Source organism: Sinocyclocheilus rhinocerous, unplaced genomic scaffold (genome assembly GCF_001515625.1).
Source record: "Sinocyclocheilus rhinocerous isolate Xijiao unplaced genomic scaffold, SAMN03320098_v1.1 scaffold132, whole genome shotgun sequence".
NCBI classification, from domain to species: Eukaryota; Metazoa; Chordata; class Actinopteri; order Cypriniformes; family Cyprinidae; genus Sinocyclocheilus; species Sinocyclocheilus rhinocerous.
This window is the reverse complement of record NW_015627050.1, coordinates 628,465-634,674: the sequence shown is the minus strand read 5'-3', so window position 1 is coordinate 634,674 and position 6,210 is coordinate 628,465.

Below are 6,210 nucleotides of genomic sequence, written 5' to 3'. Positions count from 1 at the left end.
TAGATATATTTATCATGTCTGTGAGGCATGTATTCGCTGAGTTTTGGTTCATTTTTGAGAAGCGCTCCTGTTCAAGACGAGACGGCAGAAAGCGCATCATGTTTGTTTTCTTTATTTTATAAAAAGCACAACGTTTTGTTGATATTGTGAGCGCACACAAATAAAAGTAGACCCTTTTCAGCTACGAATGATGTATTACTCTTACCTTTAGGAGCAAAAATGACGGCGTAGCCACTGAAAAAAATGCAAGTGATCGCGCTGGCACCTCCATGTCCTGCAAAGCGCGCTTTAGCTTCCACTCTCCGCACAAACTATTGGATATAGCGCACATTTATCTAGGTTTAACGTTTAAACATTGTTATATGCTTGAACGGTTTTATATCTAGGCCTATAGATTTTATTTTAGGCAAGTCCTGATGATTTGAGAAGGCTAAATTGATCAAACATAGGCTCACTGTCTGCCGCTTGGTCGTTACTTTAAGAAAACAAAAACTGCTCCAAACGCTTTTTTAAAATTAACTTCATAAAAAAAACGAAACGAAATATAATCACTTTGCTATTGCATACAAAACTGAACTATTAATAGCTGAAACAGTATTATAAGCGGTTTTGGGAGAAGGGGAAAAAAGACGCGCTTGGGTCGGGCTCGGGCCGGTAATTCTGATAAGCTTGTCGGACACGGGCCGGGCTAGGAACTGAGCGTCTCGGGCCAGGGCCGGGCTAGGGCCTAAATTTGAGGCCCGTGCAGGGCTCTATAGTGTATTATATCTGTGCGACAGTTTATTTTAAAGTCATTTTATGCAAAACCACTGATGTTTATCTAGAGATAAAGTATAATAATAATAATAATAATAATAATAATAATAATAATAATAATAATATGAACATCGTTTCATCTTAGAGAGTTTCATTGTTTTGACTGTCGTAACTGAATGTGATGCACAGTTTGAATGCTGAATGGAGGATGACAGACAGCCGCACCGGAGAGAAGAGTTTACGTGAACGTGAAATTAATGACTTAAATATTTATCTGTACCTCACACTAAACTATGGAACGGTCTCAGAACACTTGAACTATAGTGCACGGAAACTTAGTTTTTGTGCCTTTTGTGGCGCTTAAAGGGGTCACAGGATGCTACATGCACTTTTACAAGTTGTTTGAACTGAAATGCGTGTTGGCAGTGTGTGTAGGGGAGAGCGGGGCACAAAGTAACACTTTTTAACTTTCTCAAATTGTGTAAATCCACATGGGGTTCAGAGTATAATTTTTTTATCCACAGTAATTTCACACTTGTCTAGTACAAATATGTCGCTTTGTTTCATAATTACAGTGTATACGTTTTTCTTTATTTACCCTCAAAAATTGGAAGTGAAATGTGACAACATGCCCCGTAGGTGGGGTACTTTGTAACAGCTGAGGGGCACGTTGTAACATGACCATATAACAGCTTAAAATGCGATCTGATCGAAAGAAAAAAAAAAAAAACAAGACAAACTAAAATAATGGTCAATAAAATTGTCTAGCACAAATATGTCGCTTTGTTTCATGATTACAGTGTATACGTTTTTCTTTATTTACCCTCAAAAATTGGAAGTGAAATGTGACAACATGCCCCGTAGGTGGGGTACATTGTAACATCTGAGGGGCACGTTGTAACATGACCATATAACAGCTTAAAATGCGATCTGATCGAAAGAAAAAAAACAAAAACAAGACAAACTAAAATAATTTTGTCAATAAAATAAAAATGTATTTCAAATAAAATAATGGCATTTAAGAATTAAAAATAATCTGATTTTGGAGTTTAACAATGAACACATTGCAACCATGCTTGGGACGGCCCACATAAAAGAGCCAAAATGCTTTACATGTCTTGAAATAATAATTTCTTAACATTAAACATTGACTGTCAGTCTTTATTCACCCGTTTCTCGTCGTTTATCATTAAAATGTATTAAAATAAAAAGTGTGAATTACAACGCTAATGTCATAGAATAGCACGGCAGGGCACATTGTAACGCAGTGTTACAACATACCCCATCTGCGCAACTGGAGTTTAAAACTGGTTACTGTCTTCTGATAGTTAGCGAAGCATTAAAAAAATAAATTTAAACTGATAAATAATAGATTGGAGATTAACAGACTGTTCATTAAGACCCTAAAGAATCATATCAACTTGTGGAAAATGGGCATCCTATGACCCCTTTAACAATAACACAATAGTATATGCGCAATATCAGATTTGGATCGGTCTCGTCTGGACGATACCCCGATCCAGCAGAAAATGCCAGTATCGGAGCGATACCGATACTGAATATTGGATCGGCGCACCCCTACAAAAGACACTGTTAAGTGTTTCTTTTAAAGCACTTGATCTATTTGTCTCAATAGATTTCAATTACAATACATATTTTTAAAAGCAGTTCTCAAACTACGTTTTTTCTCCTACACTGAGCCATAAATCTCCACTTCAGTAGCACTTACACACACACACACCAAACTTTACATTTTTATTCCCGTCTATATTCTGAAGGCTTTTACTGAGGGATTTGTTCATATCATTTTCTTGATTATAAACATTTTATTCCCCCAAAAATTATGAAAATATATTGTTTTCTGGCTGTTCAAAGTATTTTCTGAATTATGGAGTGACAAAGAGATAACCAAAATTCCCTCTGTAAAAACATTTGCCTCTTTTATGTCAAAAAATAAATAAAAATAAACAAGGATTTTGAAACTGACTTCATCCATTGTTCAGATTTTTGTACTAGAAATATGCAAATTAGTGCATATTTCATTAAATGCATAATTTGCATACTTAAACCTAACATTTTAGAAAACTTGTAATACAAACAATGTTTCCAATTATCAATGTAATCAATCAACTTGGTAAAGTAAGGTGATAATAATTAGTAGTTAATTTTTTTTACCCAATTCACCTGCAGTGACCTTAAATGTTTAACCGGCAAGGCTTTAAAAGCACATGCAAATAATGAACATTTGTGAATTGAAGTGGCCTGTGAATGTTACTTTAGCGCTGTGTTAATGTGATGTTGAGACCGAGGCACTAGAACTGCAACTGATAGAATGCACTGTAGCACGATACTACATTTCTTCAAAATCAGATCGTGGAAACATTAATAATCCACAATGAAAAATCCTGTTATCACACACCCCTACTTCGTATACATTTCTCTCAATGTCTTTCTTCTCTTCTCTTGCCTCTGTAATCCCAAGGAGAGGAGAGGGTTCCTAAAATCAGAGGGAAATGATAGGTAATTAACAAAGGGTGTAAAAGCATCTATCCCTGATTGTAAGCCTAAAACAGACATACAGAATAGGGGAAACGGGGAAAAAGCACTGACCAATATAGCTAATTGTCGTTCGACAAAGCTAATGGTCTGGATTAACAAACCGTACTGAAATACAATCCCAGCAGAGCACACACACTATAGCAAATATTTACTGTTAAACGCCAAAGATAACTCGCCTCAGAATTAGTTAGTTCAAGTAGACTGAAGGCAGAAGCAACTGCATTAGGATGCGACAAGGCAGTATGTGACTTAAGTGCGTAGTGATAAGGCATTCTTCAGCGCAAAAAAAACCCCAAAATATTTCAAAGTTCCAAACAAAGTATGACGCCGAGCTCTATACCATCAGTAACACATTTTGAGAGTCACAAATAAATTAAAAGCCTATGATTTTATTCCCCGATATGCAGAATTCAAAATTAACTAGGTTGGTAGATTTTTTTACCACCAATTGGCATGGTACACTGTTAATTTTGGACCCTATTTCAAACATCATGTCCAGTAAAAAATATCGGCTTTTTAAAGTAAGATTTGTTCATGAGTTTAAGGGATCATGCGTTGTCTTGTAGACACAATCCACTGCAAATAATGGATTTTTTCTTTTTATTCTGTGCAGAGTTATAAGGTCTTATTGAATTTCACATTAAATTTTAAAAAGCAGACAAACAGAGCATGGGAAACAAAAGTGGGCTGCCTACACAAAACCTGCATGGGCCCAAAGATACAAAAGTTGCTCTGGGCCCGAACGGGCTGGCCCACACTGGTTCATCATAGGATTAATGTGGGAAGTCCACTAGTGCTGACTGTTCACAGAGAGCCTGTGGTGAGTCCAAAGCTGTGGGCCTCACCTGGGCAAACGGGCCCAGTGCAGGCTTAGGTTTGGTGTGGGCTGGCCCTAGCCCACTGTGCCTGCAAAAAGCCAGCATGGGCCCCACAGGGGCATGTTTGCAGGGCTAATGTTGTCAGACTTCCTGGTTCTGGTAAGAATTCTTGCTGCTGCATTTTGGACCAGCTGGAGTTTAAACATGCAGAGCAACCACCTAATAAAAGCATTACAATAACCTAACCTTGAGGTCATGAACGCATTAACATTTCTGCATTTGAAATTGAGAGCGTATGTCATAATTTGATATTAAGGTGGAAAATTACGGAATATAAGTTAATTTTCAAGAGTTTGCTTTCGTGGCCCCAAAAAGACATTGGCATTAAAAAAAAAAAAAAAGCTTTACATTTTTCCCCAAAATGTGTCACGTTAATACACCTAGTCAACGCATAAGTCACTAAAACACAAACAGCAAGTGCCACGGTTTAAACCCTATGGCACATTAAACCAAAAGTTTGTAGGAGAGCAGTTTAAACAGTACATGGCACCCTTTAATAGTCACAGCAACTAAGGCCTGGGACACACTAGACTATTTTCAAATCTTAAACTATTTTAAAACCATGGAAGACCACAGACATGAAGACAGTTCAACCGATTTTTTGTCTTATAATCCTGAAAGCACACCCTAGATCAGGGTTCCTCAATAGGCGGCCAGCGGGCCACATCCGGCCCGTGAGAGAAGAAAGTTTGGCCCACGCCAATTTCAAATAATGTGGCATGAAAATTTAAACGCAGCATCAGAAAGCTACATTAACTTACATTGTGTCTACACCGGATGAGAGCGGCGCGGCGCGACACAATAAAATACAAGAACTCGTTATAATCCGTGATGCTGTCTTGGATGCGGCGCGACACGACAAATCCCCGACAGTAAACTGCTGACTCGTTGCATTTATAACGTACTGACACACAGGCAAATGGCTGCAATATAACAGAGTGAAAAATTTAAGGGGGTCTGAATACTTTCCGTACCCACTGTGTATATATATATATATATCAATGGCTCTTGAATTGGTATTGTTGGCAGAATTCGGCCCTCAGCGAAAAGTAATTGAGGAACCCTGCACTAGATGATTCGACCAGATCGCGAGACCACACACGCACACAATGATTGTTGGAACGATTTCACAGTGACACTTGATCTCACGAGATCATACTTGACTACATGAAAAACAAACACAGCACACATTGCTTTCCTCCTTTTTAATCCGTCAGGCTGATTGATGGGAAAGGGTCTGTTTGTTGCTGCCGTGTGTTTCGAGTTTAAGCTCTGTCAAGTTAATTCTTTATAGTCTATTTTTTTCTTAAAATCAATTTTATACACCATTTTCATTTCTATAACGTGTGAATATATCCCCCATCATATTCTACAACAAAAACAGAGCGCCTTATCACTAGTTTTATTTGATTTCCCCGAGTCCTCTATTAGCGTCGCCAGCGTGGTTGCCGCCAATAATTGCTTACATTGCTAATACTCCATTCACACACAGTTTTACTCACGGTTACTTGCTTTATTGGCGGATGCGTTTGAGCTGCATTCGGTGCAGGTCGAGCTTGAGGCCGTGGAGAAGCAGATCCGCGACCTGGTGGAGAGGCAGGCCCAGCTGAGAGCCGCACTGGAAACATCCCGGGCTGACACTCACAAGTCCGGGGTAAGTATACAGCGCGCTGCTAACTCTCCCCCCACCTCTACTCCGTGTGTTTCTCTGCACAGGCCCGGTGCACCCAGGACACGATCTTCCCAGATGTCCTTCACTCTGGCGACGGGACACCACGGACCCTGGGTGCCACTAGGATTTACACAAGCTTCAGTCTGGATTCAGAACACCCGAGAAGAGATGATTCCAACCCCTCAGATGATGCCAACCCTGAAACAAACAGAACTACCCAATTCTGCTATAAGTTTGATTGCTTCATAATTGCTGTTAGTGTTCATCATCTGTTTGATTACATTTGATTTCTTCATACATTTCTGCCATATGTACATTAACTGACAGTCACCACTGATAAGCTAC